The following is a 17,897-nucleotide window of genomic DNA, read 5'->3' as shown; positions in this document are numbered from 1 at the left end:
TGTTGGTAACATACCAGTGCTTTGCCTACTGTTGAACAGTGTTGGCACAGCACGAAGCCATCTCTCCAACATTCCCCCCCACCAGTTCCCTGGGAATGAGCAAGTTCTTGTGAGGAGACATAGGAAGGAGAGTTGACCCGAACTGATCAAAAGGATATCCCATATCATATGGTGTCTCAGAAAAAAAAAAAGGATGAGTGGTGGTGAGTGTTGCTGTGTGGAATGGGCAGCATTAGTTATTGTGTTGTTTATCTTCCACAGCAACTGCTACGTGTACTGAAGTGCTATTTCCTGAGAAGATGGACATCACCTGTTTATGGGAAGTAGAGAATAAATCTAGAAAATAAATGTTTTGTTTTCCTTTTTTTCTGCACTTGGTGTTTGCTTTTGCTTTATTAAAGTGCCTTTAACTTAAACCACAAGTTTTTTCAATCTTATTTTCCTTCCCGCACCCTGCTGAGAAGGGTAGTGATAGACCAGATGTCAACCCATCACAAATCTCTTGTTAGTATTACAACAAACCCCAATGTGTCACATTTCTGTATTTGAAGAAATAAGAAACACAGAACTGTAATTTTGTTTTCCCCCAAAGTATGGGTGTTTCAATCTCAGCAGTGACTCCAGCTGTGCACAGAAAGCACTATAAAATCTTCAGGCCTATATTTTCAAACATAGATGAAAAGGTCAAGAACATTTTATGCACAAAACAAATGTCAAGAAACGTGAATTTCAAAATGGTCCTGGCATTCTATTTGTCTAAATCTGATTCCAGGTCAATGAAAAATTTCCTGGATGGCCATTTCAGAAGACCTGCAGTTAATTGCTCAATGTCCAGATTGAACTCCATCAGTGAGTGGTATCTCCATACTGAGACCAAGGCACAGTGACGCAGGCAGTGGGGCCAAGTACATGCTCAGAAAGTCTCTAGACAGTAACAAACTAAAAATGGTACCACAAAAGTGGTACCATTAGTATATTTGAGGGAAGAGATGCCATGCAGATGGACCTTGTCAGGGTAGACAAGTATGTTCATGCAAACGTCATGAAGTTCAACACGACCAAGTAGAAGAAATGTCCTATGAGGAGCAATTAAAGACTTTGAGTTTGTCTAGCTTGGATAGAAGGAGGATGAGTGATGACCTCATTGCTCTTTGCAGCTTCCTGAGAAGGAGATGCCATGAGGGAGGTGCTCTCCCTCTGTTCTGCTCTTGAGAAACACCACTGGATATACTGCATCCAGCATTGGGGGCCCTGGTACAAGAGAGACACAGACCTGTAAAAGGTGATTCAGAGGAGAGCCATGAAAATGACCAGAGGGTTGCAAAATTTTTCTCACAGAGAAAAGCTGAGAGTGTTGCGGTCGTTCATCGTGGGGAAGAGAACAACCTCAAAGACTTTCTTTCAGACTTTCAGTACTCAAAGGGAGTGTCTAAGAAATGCAGAGACTTTTTATATAGGTCTGTAAAGAAAAGACAGAACCAACTAAAAGAGGGTAAGTTTTGTTTGAACATAGGGAATTTCTTTTTACAGTAAGAGTGTTAAGACAGTGAAATAGGCTGTCTAGAATATTTGTGGATGACTCATCATTTAAAAGTATTCAAAGTCACACTGGTCAACCTGAACTACTTCAAGGTACTTCTACCCATGATAGTCACTGGACTAGGTGATTTTTAAAGATGCCTTCCAACCTGAACAATTCTGATTCTATAAATTTATGATTTGATGACACCATGATCTTTACTGTCTGCAGGTGGTGGCCAAGTCACTTTCTCGCTCCTCTCTCTCAACAGAATGACTGAGAGAGAAAGTTTTTAGGTCAAGATTTAGAATGGGAGATCACTCACTAATTACTGTCACAGGAAAATACACTCAACATGGGGAAGTTAATTTAATTTTTTCCATTGAAATAAATTTGGATAGTGAAGACTAAAATAGGAGAACATCTCTAACTAGGTCATTCTTCTCGCACTCAGCTTTACTCCTTTACTCTAGGCTCTTTTACCTGCCATCTCCTGAGAGAGGCAGGATAAATGGACAATATGATTTAAGGTTAGTTCCTAAAAGTTCCTCTCTGGTGCTCTTCCTCACATTTTTCATCTGCCCCAGTGTAGGTTCTCACCACTAGCTGAAACTCTTGAGAGATAAAGCCTGCATAAAAATGCTGTGGGACAGAGTTCCTGTCAAGACAATTTGATTCAGTATAGCGTTTCTTTGGGTCACAGTTTCATTGAGGAAATACTCTTCACAGGCTGCATGGAAATACCTGCTTCAATGACTGAAGTATCCACCTTGCCTTCCTTTCTTCCCTGCTAAGGGGCAGAGGAGGTATTTCAGCATTGTGATGAAAATTAGGAGCCTCAGCAAGGTCTTATCTTCTTTGGGAGCTCGTTCTAAGTAAAGCCTGTCAACCTCAGCCCATGCCTGAGCTACAATTCAGCTGTGTTGTAATCATGTATGTGTCTGTGCATGCACTTCATTGGTCTGCACCCCTGACAGGTGTGATTGGCTTCTCACTACAAATGTGCCCCATATGCTGTGCTTGGAGCTTGTTCTGGCTGCCTCCCTGTGCCTGCCCTGCCCCCTTGGCAAAGCACCTTCCCTGTTGAACCAGGCATCCACTGCAGGCAATACCTGTCCCCTAGGGAGCAGCCAGCCTCCACTACACAGAATTATATGTTTGCATATCATTGAGCATATATAAAAAATGCATTTAACCCACAAACTGAATTTTCCATTCTGACAAAAATACTGATGCAACAGACATCCTAAGAGAAAACTCAAATGTGATGCTAGACTGCTGTGTACAGTTTTTGGAGGCAGCTGTTTCAGAACAGCTGCATTTTCCCCTAACATATTCTGAGCAATCAGAGTTCCATAAAGGCTGAATTACCTATCATCTTTGTGTGTTCCTGGTATGTGTACCTTGAAGCAAGTCCATTTAGACTGAGTCAAAGACTCATCATTGTTTTTCCTGGGAAAGCCAAATGACACTCAAATTACACTGTTAGAACAGGCAAAAAATGGTATGAAATCCAACAAGGCAATCACACTGATTGCTTGAGTACGAGAAGCTCACATTTTTCATGATTTTATCTTTTTCCATAAGTAGAATAAAATTTAATATCTCCATGCTTTCTTTGCTCTAAAAAGGGTTCACTTGCTGTGGTGGGTGTGGGTGACAGGGAGACCAGAGCCTGGGGTGGGCAATTTTAAGGCATTTAAAATGTCAGCTTTATTATTATTAATTCTATTTTTATGGACATACACAGATGGTCTAAGATATTTTTTATTTCTTAAATACCTTCAAGAACCAGAAAAAATATGTCTGTGTTTGCCACAATAAAAAAAAGTTACATGTTCCCATGCTGTTAGACTTGTATCTAGCTGGAATGAAATGTGTCTAGCTATATGAAAATAGTTTCAGGATGAAACCTTCAGTACTGCATTTCACTCTGGTGTGGCACATAAACTTGCATGGTTTTAGCTTTTTGGTGGGTCAGGTAGTCCTTAAGAATGGTCAAAAATTGGCTGACTTTCTAACATTACCTTTGATAAAAATTTTTACATGTTAAGCTAATGAAATTTCTTTATACTCAACAGCAAAAAAAAGTTTTACATTTTAAAGTGTAAGATAGTATGTTTTAGCCTCCGATGCTCTTGGGAAAAAAATTCTATAGCACCTTTTTATGTTCCTTCCCACACCTATTACTAGCAAATATAATCAAATCCAATTCTTTAATTCAGTTAACTCATTATCATACTGCAACGCACTACTTTTGCATCAGGATGAGGAAACTGAGAGTAAACTGAAGCTCTGCTTCATGACTAGCCAGACCTCTGCTAGGCCAACTGAGAAAGCCTTTTAATTTTATTTGCATGAAATGCTACCAAAAAAATGGAAAGCTGTGCAGTATTTATATAAGTTCCCTAGTATCAGTTTTCTATTCATATTCACTAGGTGAAAATTATCTTTACAGCCTTTTGAAGCCTTAAAAACCCTTAAGATACGTCTGGTTTGAGTTGCAGCAAATTTTTTTATTAATCTGAGCTTTTTTGGCTTTGGCTTCTGTACATATCTGAAGCTTACACAGCCAGCTGGCCTGAGGAATAGAGAAAAACTCATTAGAACATGCAAAGTATATGCCTGGCATCACCATTTCAATTCCTGCATGATCAGCTCACAATCTACAAAGAAATTTTAGGAGGACTTTGTTGCCAGGACACCGCAGGAGATGGGAACTGTGCCACAAGAGGTCAAAGACAATCTAGCTAAGGTTACTTTTCTGGGTACAAATGAATAATTTGCTGTTCTTACTAAATATCTACCAAATGATGAGGTAAAACTGTAACCATCAGACCCTTGCCTTTCAATTACTGTTTTTAACAGACTCACTTTTTGGCAGTCTGATTCTCAAATGTGGTTGGGGAGAATATAGGTCTTTCTGGATATTAAGTAGAAGCTGATCAAGAGGATTCAGGTAGTCACTTTATTCGTGGTAATGAATCAAGACAAAACAATATAAAGCATAATTTCTGATTGTTTTGGAAATTTTTCTGGGGGGAAATAGTCTTAAAAACAAACAAAAATACTGTTCCTATTCACTCCAACCAAGGCCAAAATTTTTTCACAGACAGTAAAATAAGTTCTAAGCCTTGGGAATGTTTTGATTAAATTAGACTTTTAAAGTTTTAGAAATATAGGCTGTCTTTAGTCAGCTCCTATTAAGAGACGCTGAGACACTGGTTAAACACAGTAGCAGTGTTTAACAAGCAGACATTTTTCTGAGTGCCTATGTTAGCATTTTTCATTATTTTCAACATCTTTCATTGTGTTTATATTACTAGTAATGGAGTTATTCCTGGACACTAGCATACATTGGTTTATACTGCTTATTATGGAACAGGAATATTTTATCTGTTTCTGGCAAGGAATTTCTTTGGGACATTCAGTCTTCTTCCAAGCATTTCCCAGACATGATAGAGAGGGAACTGGCACTGGTCAGGATTATTTCTCACACTAAATTTAGATGGAGTCTATTTTGGATTGCAAAGGAAGAAGTATAATCTACTTGTAAATATAATTTTGCCATGTTGGTTATATCCAAAGCAATGTTTTATATTAGGGCTTGAACCTTTGCAGTGCTCTGTATAACTAACTCTGCAGCCATTAAAAAAAAACTATGCATCCCTCAATGTTGTTATTCTCACCACCATACCCTGGCCACCTGTCCAAGACTCTTGGTGTTAGCAGTTATACAGATACACATCCTTCAGTTCTATCAGGGATGTTCATTTTGGAAATGTTACAGATGTTGGGGATTTTTTTTCCAAATATAACAAATGAGTAGGCAGAGGAATATTTTTTTTTTTTATTTATTAGTGCACTAGCAATATAATTTGGATTTTTAGATGGAAAAAAAAAAAAAACTCAAGAAAAAAAAAAAGGCACAAAACCTGAAAAGCACAGCTTTCTTTAAGTGGAAGATGGGATGATTCCAATCTGAAATGCAACAGTCTGCCTCAGTTATCAATCCTGTTTTCAACACAATTTCTGCAAAACCCGCTCCCATATCTTTCCTCAGGACTGCCTTAGTTCAAGTGTTGAGCATAGACAAGGCATTATATTAAGATCACAGTTTTATAAATAAAATTACTCCTAGAAATACATTGTGTTGTTGCTTTTTTAATTATTTGAATTAATATTTTTTACACCTATTGTATTGGAAAATTGTGTTTATTTCTTCTGCACCTCATATTATGGAGGTGACATTTTATACACTTCCACAGCAATCCCATTCATTTTCAGAAAATGAGAGAGGGCTTTCATTCATGATCATTTTAAGACTTAAACCTATTTATCTAATAATAATAAATAAATCCAGTAAAGAAAGATTCTTCTCTTTCTCTTGCTCATCACCCCTTTGATTTCTTCTCTTCCATCCTATTCAAGTGGCATGAAGGTAATGGGATAGTTACGTCCCAGTAACTCAGCAGCTGTGCAGAACACCAGTCAGAATTTCTCTAGGTTGTATTGAAAGCAGGAAACATGTTTCTTTTTCCTTCACCTCTCAAAATCATGAGATTTCCACTCTTATTACATTTATTTAAAAAATTTACAATTGTTTTAAAAGTTATTCTTAAATATGTAATCCAGATGGTCATATTGAAAAGGGAAGGACATTGGCATATGTTCCCACTATCTACTTAAACAATGTTTAAAGTTATGCCTATGTATGTACATAAAGTGATGTAATATCAAATCCTTATTTATATAACTGTCACACATATTGTAACCTGACCAGGGCTATGACCATATGTCACCCTGAAGACAATTATATATTAGTCCTATGTAAGTAAAAAAAAAAAAAAAATTAGAAAGGGTGCTGAAAGCATGAATAAATTCTTCATTCTCTTTCCTTAATCTCTTCCAAATTTTCAGGCCATTGGTTGGACTAAACAGCTATCCTCATGCTGTGGCTTAACCCCAGTCACCAACTAAGCACCACATAGTTGGTTGCTCATTTTCCCCTGGCTGCTCACTCACTCTTCCTGGGATAAGGAAAAAAAATCAGAGGAAGAAAAATGGGAAAATTCTTAGGTTAAGATAAAGATAGTTTAATAAGTGAAGCAAAAGCAGTGTGCATAAGCAAAGCAAAATAAAGACTTCATTCACCACTTCCATAGGGCAGACAAGTGTTCACCCATCTCCAGGAAAACAGGGCTGCATCACAAGTAATGGTGACTTGGGAAGACAAACATCACTCTGAATGCCCCATCCCCCACCCTTCATTCTCCTTCCCCAAGGATTATGTGCTGAGCATGATGCCGTATGCTACAGGATATCCCTTTGGTTGGTGTGTGCCCTCAAAGCTCCATGTGAAGTGGTGTGAGAAGCAAAAAAAGCCTTGCACAGCTTTTAAGTCCTGCTCAGCAATAGCTGAAATATCCCTGTGGTATCAACTCTGTTTCCAGCATAAATCCAAAATACAGCCCCTTACCAGTGTCAATGAAGAAAATTAATTCTGCCCCAGACAAAATAAGTCACTTCAGATTATTAACTTCAGGGACGATAAATCTTAGTGTTAAACTCTTGCACTAGGACATATGTATATACAGACTACTTAGGTATATACCTCAGAATACTAAAGATGGCTACTTCTGCCTTTCAGGAAGAGTCAAATGACAGTGCAGAGTATTCAGTGATGCCATCCAAAGTGTGATAATAGAAGGAAATCAGAACACAAGAACTGACAAATATTTCGAGGTCAGAAGGAAAACAAGCATAGAACTTGCCACAGTTCAAGAAGGTTTCATTAGAAAGTGAAATAAAGTATAGTCATTTTTTTTCTTTTGCTCTTATTAATGATTGGAACCCAGTAATATTAACTGTGAGACTTTAGTATCCTCCTTTTCTCTTCTGTCTCTCTCTATCAAAATCATAAGGAAATATTCTTCCTCACTGCAGAGACAGTAATTCAAACAATGTATGAGACAGTAGTGAAAAAAACCTGACAAATATAGCACATAGAAACTGTATTTGCAGACATGGGAATACATGTAAAAATATTAGATTCAGAAAATAATAATTGTGTAGTTATATTTCAAGGCTGAAGTTTTTCAAGAAACTAAGAATAAATTTTGGGCTACTGACTTATCTTCACAGGCATTTTTATATACCATTTTCTACAAGCGCACCACAGACCAAAGCTGAAAAAGATTCCCTTGAGTGAAAGATTCTCTGTCAGGATGAGGATGTGCTTTTCTGACAGATTTAGCAAAGCTACTAACTTTACTGACAGGGTTAAGGAGAAGTGGTCATTTGTTGAATAGCCTGGGACTTCAGCAAGCCAAAAAAGGGATAAGAACAAATGTGCATCCTGTAAGAAAAAAGCCTAAGAGAAATAGAAGGAAAGCTCTTTTTTAGTAATGATTCCTTAGACTGCTAAGCAGAAAATAGGGTTTTTTGAGACCTCAGTCTAAGAGATGCACAAAGAAATTCACAGCATGCATGCAGGATTATACACAACAGTTTTTTAAGTCCATCTGCAATTTTTATATTCTCCCTGTGAGGTGATCTGACACCCCATCCCACATGTCAATAAATCCCTACAGATTGCAAGTACCGAACAGAAAAAAAGTAAAGTTGTAGTCTTGATATTACTATCACATCTGTTGCAGGAAGGCAACTGGAAGCCAAAGAAAAAAAGTGACACAGAGGTGACTGTTCTTACAATACTGTGGCAGATATGCCTGATATTTGACTTAATTTATTACTTATTACACCATTTCCTCCCCTCATGTTAATATCTGAAAAGTACCATTGTTTGTTCTACTTCTATTATATCTATTTTCTGTGTAAATAGTTATTGCAGTGTCAGATACATAAAGTAACCTTTTATGTATTAAAATACTCAATATATTAAAATAAATTGCTGTTCAAAATTACCTCTTTGGCTTAAAAATAATGTTGAGCCCTATAGATATATAGTAAGTCAGTGAACCAAAATTCACTTTGCATTCATTTAACTTTTTGAAATAAGTTTTCTTCTGTAGCCACTCTAAAGATTTAAGGGGAGAGAGAATAATGGTATGCCCTTACATGTATTTTTCTGGGGCTAGTCAGTATTGTGGAAAGACATTTATTTTGCATTTTTAAAAAAGATACCTGTGAAGTTGTATACCACTCTTTTGTTTTAAGGATTGACTGACTATACAAAATATCTAGCCAAGGTTGCCTTTTTTGAGCTAAGCACACTTAAAAAGAAAAAAAAGGAAAATTTTGGTGCCTCTGCCTTGAATATGGACAATTAGCCAGAAAATACTGAACATATAACATTTGAATGAAATACTCAGAATAGAATTAAATAAAATGAAGGCAAAGAACTATTTTTATTTAGGTACTTGAATGTTTTACAATACCAATCCATACAAGATGTTTATTGGAAGAATGGTTTCTGACAAAACTTAATAAAGTGGAAACTGCCCAAATAGTACTGTTCAGTAGGCATTGGTTTGGGTTCTTTTACAATGAATCAAATTAAATAAAGCTAATGATCACAAAACATGCAAATGAAGATATAAGTAAATGTATATAAATTATACTAGAGTACATCAAACTCCAGCATTCCCATTGTTTACTTTTCATAAATGGATTATGGAATTATTATGGCCTTGTAGCAGTCCCCAGAATTCAGCTTTCAGAGCCTGGCTAAAATCTGTTGGAAAAATCAGGTGGCCATGCAGCAGAATCCTAGAAAAGACTTACTGCACTGGCGAGAGTAATTGCACATGCAGTGTAGAAGACTATAACCATATCTGTTTAAAGTCAGTCAAAAGAAATAAGAAATCTAAGGATGTAAATTAGCTGGGTTGTTTTAGACATCTACCTTAGGCTGAGGTGAAGAGTTAAGATGTCTATCTCTCCCTATTCCTTTTAAGAAGAGGTTAACATTGTCAGCTCAAAGGTCTGGTTTCATAGTCCTCTCATTTCAAATCTATACAATGTCTTCACAAATTCCATACCTACTCATTTTAAAATGCAGGCATTCCTCAACCATGCCCTTTCTGGTAATCCTGACAATATGGAGGTAGCATTTAGAAAATGGCCAGAGATTCACAACTGGACACATCAGGTGAAATAATTAATTGTCCAAGTAAGCACATAGAAATTCAGAAATACTGAATTTTATTTTCAGAAGGACTCAGCATGGGTATGAATTTTCTGACTGAAAATAGGGTGACTGTGGTAATTCCAGCAAGCTGTGAGAGCTAACATTTTGAATTTATGAGGACAGACTCCTCATTGGGACTGCAAGCAGGCAAGCAGCCAGTTCCACTAGAGGTTTACAGCTAGGCACCAATGGTGAGATAATTCTGAGCTGGCATGGAAATCTGAATCCAGTTCATGCTTATTTGAGAGCCTGTGGCAGTCAGAGGACTGCCACCTAAAATTATTTTTATAGCTGAATAGTGATTGTCAGTGAAAATGTCAGGTCAGATCCTTCATAAACTCACATGGGATTCTGTAAAAAGGTTGTTAGATGTTAACAGGCTATTTATGGTTAGCACCTTGCTCTACCTTTACAGCCACCAGAAGGAAAGTGGCAGATTACATTCTCTAAACACTTCTCAATTACATCTCTGTGCTTGGCCAGGACTTAGCTTTTGATAAATTCACTCTTTCACTTTTCAGGCAAAGTGCCAACATAAGCACAAATGCTCTTACCTTTTCTTGGAACACAAGATGTCTTTTTAGCACCTTTAATTTTGGATTTTTGTGACCAGTGATGAGTACTGGACTGTGTTTTGAAAATTAATATAAATTCCTAATATGAATATGAATCTCTTATACCATAGGAACTGGACATCACAGTAGAGAAGACTGATGATTACTTATCAAACATCCTTTTTGGAATCTACATTAATCAGAATAGTTGCAGAACAAACATCTGGCAAGTAAATTAGTAAATCTTGGGAGATATGAGAAAACTTCTGACAACCAAGAAACTAAAGGATGCAAAGGAAACACTAGTCACATTAATTGGTTGCAGCTCCTAGTGTTTGTCTGCAGGTGTCTGAACCACAAACAGTCCTGTTTCCTGAAATCTGCTGGTAGAATTAAAGAATATTTTGCTTTTTCAGTGTCAGTGCAATGTATACAATAAGGATTTTTAAGTGTATCAAATGTGAGAATATACACACATATCTGCTTTAAATGGAAATGTTATTATTAAAGTTTTTAATAAGGGAGTTTAAGTTCCAATCAGGAGCTGAGATAGCCCAAACATAAATGCCTTACCCAAGAAACATTCGAGGTTAGGATGGAATGGGCTCTGAACAACCTGATTAAGTTGAAGATGTCCTTGATCACAACAGGTGAGGTTGGAGTAAATGGACTTTAAAACTCCCTTTCAACCCAAACCATTTTATGAGTCTATGATAAAATAAATAGAAAAGGAGGAAATATCAAGGAATATTTAAAATTACACAAACTTTCCCCTTCAGTTGTATCTATTTCCCCCCCTCCTTTCCTTGTCTTTTTATTCTTCATTTACAAATTTAGGATTGATAAGTACCGAGGGCCTCTCCTTTGGTTTCATCCCTGCTCAGCATTGCCAGAACTTCCCACCACATGAGGCTGCTATAGGAAAGGCCATGGCCATGCTGCAGAAGGAGCATGAGCTGGTTGCTGTTTTCATTTGTGCTGGGTACACGTGCTCAATGGACCATTAACATGGACCAGCTCCTCTCTCAGCTCTCTTCTGGCATCAACGTGCCCACAAGGGAAGAGAATGGAATAACTCCTCTGTGCTGGATTTGCAGCTGAAGTGTCCTGAAGAGAAAATGTTTGTGTTTGGACCCGACACAGCAACAATTTGGCTCACAGTAAGAATTTGAGCAGAAAGCACAGAATAATGCTGAAGCAGATATGAGATGATCCAAATGGTTCAGCTTCCCCACAGTCTGGTTGTTTGAAACAATCCCATTTCAACATACAAAAACACTTACTATGGAGGTTTCAGTTTCCTTATATAAAGTACATTCATTGTTTATGCTGTCAGGTCATCTGTGCCATCAAATGCCAAATTCTCTGAAAAATGCAGCAAATAAAAACCGAATTTTAATTAAATTGGAAGTCAATATTATATTAAGAAAAAAAAAATCCAATGTCTTTGGAAATAGTATGAAACTTTCCATAAGCAGCTCTAAAATTTGACTTCTAGTTCAGAGATAGGTTTCTTTGGTTAGCTGAGTTTTTCTCTTCAGATAGCAATTAATGAAATAATGAAACACAGTTCTTATGGGATATTTTTTCCCATGAAAGAATTAATTTTTAAAATATTCATTAATTTTTTTCAGAAACACTTATTTGAAACAGTTTGTAAAAGTCTAGAACTCTGAGAACTTCTCAACCCAAAAATTATCCACAACATCTTCTCTTCACCTAAAAAACGAGATGTCAGGTAACAAGCTAGTTTGCAATCAACTTGCTTGCAATCAGCTTACTTGCAATCAACTCAAACTTTAGGTCTAATCTTTGTATGGTTAATAAATACCTAAATGCTTTCAGGTTTTCTGTTCATCCAACATATTTAACAATGTACATGTACACAAGAACTTTATGTCTTTTCTTGGATCAGAAAAAATGTCTTGGATTTGAAAAATGTCCAACATAATTATTCCATGGACTTTGGAACTTAGTACTATTAAAATAACCTATGTTATTGAATTTCTAGAATTAGGATTTTTATCACATCAGTGATATTTACAATATTTTTTGCTTCAATCAAAACAAGCAACTCCCTCCAGATACAGTCAAAACCTCATAGCATAGGCAACTGTATAATCAGCCAAAGCCTTTGAAGATCTTGGACTTAATCCTGTACTTATTTGCCTTAATTAAATCATCCTAGTTCTGACAGGTGCTATCAGCATTCTGAGCCTCAAAATCATGCAGTTTTTAACCACAGTCGTCCAGTCAGGAACATCTAGCCTGGACTTTAAACTTCACCATCAGGTGGAATAGCTATGCTGATAGGTAAACAAGCAATCTATAATTATAGATATAATATCTTAATAGTTATTGATTTAAGATCCTAGTAGAAACCATCCTAAAATTTGGTTCTAAAGGCAGAGTTTCAATGTAAGTATGGCAAAGGTTTAACTTCTGAAAATCAAAACCTAAGTTTTGAAGTCAGGCACCTAAACACTAAAATAATATAGCGTATAACATAACATATAATGTAATATATTTTTAAAAAGTGCTGTCTGATCTACCAAGTGGAACTACCTAAAACTCAGAGAATATATAACTCAAAAATTTAGTTAAATGCATTATCAAAAGAGGATACCATAATTATCCATGAAAATTGCTTTGTATATTTAAAATTTGGAACCCTAATAGCCATCTAAAATAAGTACCTCAATTCGATTTTGATATTCTTTACCTAGGGGAAACTAATATGAGTTCAACTACTCTGTGAAATGTTTGTCTTTTTGTGTTAACTACAGACAAAGCAGCGTAGGTTTTTTAAATTTTTCAGGATAACAAATTAATTTTAAATTGTCAGCATGAATTGAAGTCCTAGGAGTGTGAAAATGTAGCTATATGCAAAGCCAAAAAGGTTTAAGTTTTGCTAGAGATGATCAGCTGGATTTTGTCTCACAACCAGCCCTATTTATGGTTAAGAAACTATGCATTGCTGCTAGTAAGTACATATTTCTGTACAGTCATAAAGTATCAGCTACATAACTTTGCTAAAATTATTCCTCAAAATGTGAGCTAGTCCTCTTCCACATAAATTAAGGCATCAATTCTATCCAATGGCCTTTTCTGGATGTACTGGTAAAGTCAAGAAATATATTTCTGCTGGACAATGCTATAGGTCACTTTGATAGGCACAAAAAATACCGAGCACTATGCTGAAGATACCTAATATCTGTGAAGCTGGAATCTGCAGAAATATACAAAGAAATAAATTATATCTATGACACTATAGATGCACTATAACAATCACAGGCATCGAAAATAAACAGTATCTATTAATTGTTCTGTAAACAGTGACTGAAAGTCAGGACCTGCTTTTTGCTGCTCCTAAGCTTCATTCCTGAATTACAGAAACGAGTCCTTTTCTCTGCACTGTCTTTTGCCATGGGGTATTTTGAAATTTTTTCAGTGTTTCATAGCTTCAATAGAAATGTAGAGTGACATAATGACAGAGAAGTTCACAGGCTGATGATTATAGAATAATGTCATGCAAATTTGGACTCTTACAGGTCTCTCATTCTCTAAGTGGATATTTGGTCCATGAAGATATTCCATAAAAAAAGCAGGAGACATCAGCATCTTTTTAAAAAGCAAGAGTCTGTAGCTATGGTTAGTCATAATTCTTCTTGGTGTATGTGCATAACAGGAGATCAACTCAGTGCTATAGTGCTATATTGCTGAAACTAAGTATAACTTAAAGGGGGAAATAGAAATATTTGAAACACAGTAATTTTGCACAGGCACAGAAGTCTAAGTTTTGATCCCAGAGGATTTCAAAGTCAAACAAGTACAGTAAATTCACGAATACAAGCCGCACTGAGTATAAGCCGCATCTCTGGGTGTTGGCAAACATTTCGGTTTTTGTCCATAGATAAGCCGCACACGAATATAAGCCGCTTTGTCGTTCGCAGCGAGGACCCGTGTGCAATTAGTAACAGAACCGCGGGAGGGCAGGGTTTACTGGCTGAGCTAAGGTTGTGCAGGCTCGGCCCGCTAGGGGCCGCTGACGGGGCCAGATGGCCCAGCCCGGTGCTGCCGCTCGGGGCCCGCCGCCGCTGCCACTGGGCTCGGTCACCCCGGGTCGGCGCTGCCCTGCGGTGGCAGGCAGGGACGGAGCTTCCCCCGTTCCTACAGCAGCGGCGGCGGGCGGGGACGGAGCTTTCCCGCGCCCGTGGCGCCGGTGGTGGGCAGGGACGGAGTTTCCCCGCTCCTGCCGCGGCGGCGGCGGGCGGGGACAAAGCACCCCGTCGGCTCCCCGAGCCGCGGCAATGGCTGCGCGGGGCTCCCGTCGGCTCCCCGGGCAACAGCAATGGCTTGCGCGGGGCTCCCGTCGGCTCCCCGAGCCGCAGCAATGGCGGCACGCGCTTCCCCCCCCTCCCCGGGCCACGGCAATGGCGGCGCGCGCTTCCCCCATCCTCCCCGGGCCGCAGTAGGGGCGGCCCGGGTCCCCCCTCTCCTCCCCGGGCCGCGGCAATGGCGGCGCCGGGCCCCCCCCCATCTCTCCCCTGGGCTGTGGCAGAGGAGGAAAGAGAGCTCTCCCGCCTCTCTCCCCGCCCCCCGTGCTGCCTGCAGGGAGCCAGGCTCCACCCGCGGTGCAACAGAGTAGTGATTTGTAACAATCGCAAAATGCCGACTTTGCAGCTGCTCGGCTCAGCACTCTGGCAGGCACTTCTGAGGTTGTATTAGCCGCTCCTGATTATTAGCCGCATTTCCGGTTTAGGAGCAAAATCTTAGTCAAATTGGTGCGGCTTGTATTCGTGAAATTACTGTACTGTTTATTTTCACAGAGATTTTCTGGAATCTAAATCTGTATTAAGTGCCTAAATTCCATCTAATGTATTGGAGCTATGCCAGAAGAAACATAAATAAAGAGAAGGAAAACAAAGCTTTCAGCAAGATAAGAAGAGTTTTCTTTTCAATACTGAGAATTTTGCTTCTTCTACAATAGTATACAGATTACATTTTATTCTGTTCATAATTTATAGAACTTTTCATAATAGTCACAAAGTGGCTCATGTAGCTTTAATTTAATTCTATATACTTATAAATAAAATATTTTTGTACCTTTGGGAAATTTTATTTGTGTAGGTTTGTTTTTTGTTTTAATTTGTTTAAATATTTAAGTTCAACATGTGATTCAAGGATCTGTTAAGTTAAATAGATATAATTAATAATACAGTTATAATATTTAATATTGTATCATTTCATTGACATATTTTTAAGTTAATAATATAAGCTTGTTGTATTTTACCTTGAAGACAACCTTAAACTGTAATAGATTATATATGACTAAATAAATACTCTTCTAGGACACTAAAATCTCTATGAGATAAAATACTTTAAAATATTTTAAATATTTCTTGGAAAACAGTGGTATGACCTTAGGACAACTTAAATAGGCTAACAAACATCAATTGAAATTGCTTTTATCATCCCCAGCTTACTATAAATAAACACTAGAACCTGAAAGAATGAAAAGGAGCATACTCCTAGTCAAGATTCTTGAGGCATGACATGACTATAGCCTTGCTTGTCAACACTGCAATTATCTTACCTTTTTCATCAATAGTATAAAGCACACATTCAGAAATTGTTTCTTTAAATCTGAATATAGGACAGAAGAAAGGGAATTGCTCTAATGAGTGACGTTTCAACAAAGGTATTTATTTATTAATCTTTTTAAAATTTTTTTTTCTGAATTGATTAACGCTGGCATGTGTTGCAGTCTTCTCATTTCTATGAATGATTAGTAATAAGGTAAAAATGGAACACATGTCTGTTGCTCACTGGTCTTTAGAACTCTGCATTTTTCTTTTTCATAAGTACTTAAGTTTATTGATAAAGTGAAAACCCTAAAAAGGTACGAGCAGAAATGTAGTTCAAAGTGGTGCTTAAAATGTTGTCTACTTTTGTTGCAGAAATATCACATGGTGGGGAAACTAAATAGCTTATAAAGACAACCACCCTTGTAACTCAAGTAATGTCCTACTGGGATGCACTTTCATAATTATGTGAAGATTGGCCTTAGCAACAGTACACTTTTGAATTTTTAACACAAAAATGTATGAAACCTGAAGAATTGTAGTTAAAATCTGTTAAATATTAGTTCTAATAATAAACATACAGGGGAAAAAAAGTACAGAAATGTGCTTCAGACATGCTAAAATATAATTCATGTGATTAAAGCTGAGAATAAGTTAATTTCTTTACTGAAAATTTTCTTTCATAAAAATTGTTGATAGATGTTATGATTACAACTTGCCATAATAAAGATTTTTTTATACAAATTGTTATTTCTAGGAGATGTTGTGTGTTTCAGCTAATATAAAGCTGGTAGATGGATTGCTTGAGTTTACACAATCTTTTGATGTTTTGAATGATAAATAAGATGAAATTGACACTGACAAACCCAAGCCTGTGTGGCAAAACTCTGACCTCATCCTAAGGAACATGAACCAAAGGTAAGCAAAAATACTTTCAGTGATCTTTCAAATTTTCTGTTGAAATTGAGGTATTTCTCCAAAACTGCATGCCAGTACTTTAAAAAAAAGATTGAGTCTGGGAGCTGGATGTAAACATGAGCTATATATGAAAATCCTAGTGGAGCCAAATAACAAATAGATGCCATCTTTCGAAAACTATTATGCATCTTCAGAAGACTGTGAATTGCTTCATTAAAAATCCTTGTCTTCACTGTGAAATATCTCATCAGAATTAAACATACAAGTTTGTGTTACAGAATAGCAATTTTGTAGGTGACAAGTATTCACTGAGTTACACGTTACTATATCAGTCACACAATCACATAGTAAATGTCACATTTCTTAAAGATAGGTATCCCCCTGTCCAAGATGTTCAGCATTTCTCCCTGGATGTCCCAGATGCTCTGTCACTTCCATGTGTGAAATCAGATGCAGCAACAAAGTGGGACTGAGAGATGCAGGCTTGCCAACAAAAAGTAACGCATATGCAGATACGTGGTTTATAAATAAAATACTGTTCCAAGACAATACTGAAAGGGGGAATAAATTCTAAGATGGAAAACTCTGTGCAACAGCATTATGAAATCAGACTTGTTTTTTCCTCTCTTAGATATACAACATATTTTATGAACTTCTATTTTTTAGCTTCTTTTTTTCCCCAGTTGCACTATCAGTTTGATATCTCTGCCCTTGTGTGATTTAAAACTTGATGCACTGAAAGGATCTAACTTTTAATACCGTTATTATTTTTACTGCAATGTACAAAAAAAGTGCTAATGTACTCATGCATAGGGCCTCCTATATTTGCTGAAAAATTCACTTTAGAAGCTAAGCTACCATTCTGTATGCCTTTAAAGTTTACTAGTATGTTCCCATCTGCTGTTCTAGTGAAAAATCAACCGCTTAAAATGTTATGGGTTTCACATCTCAATAGCGATCTTGCCATGTTCTCTACCTTCTGTATACATTCCTTCTCTTCCTCTAGCAGAACCAGATTTTGTTCACCAAGGAAATTCAGCTTGGTGTTTCTCATGCATACAGATACATTGATACATATGTGTACATAATTACACATACTCCCACATACTAACACAGTGAGAAGCACTTGCAATACTTGCATGTAAAGTGAGGATTGGGAACTTTGGTCT

The sequence above is a fragment of the Catharus ustulatus genome, chromosome 2 (assembly GCF_009819885.2).
Source record: "Catharus ustulatus isolate bCatUst1 chromosome 2, bCatUst1.pri.v2, whole genome shotgun sequence".
Lineage (NCBI taxonomy): Eukaryota > Metazoa > Chordata > Aves > Passeriformes > Turdidae > Catharus > Catharus ustulatus.
Note: the sequence above shows the minus strand (reverse complement) of the source record.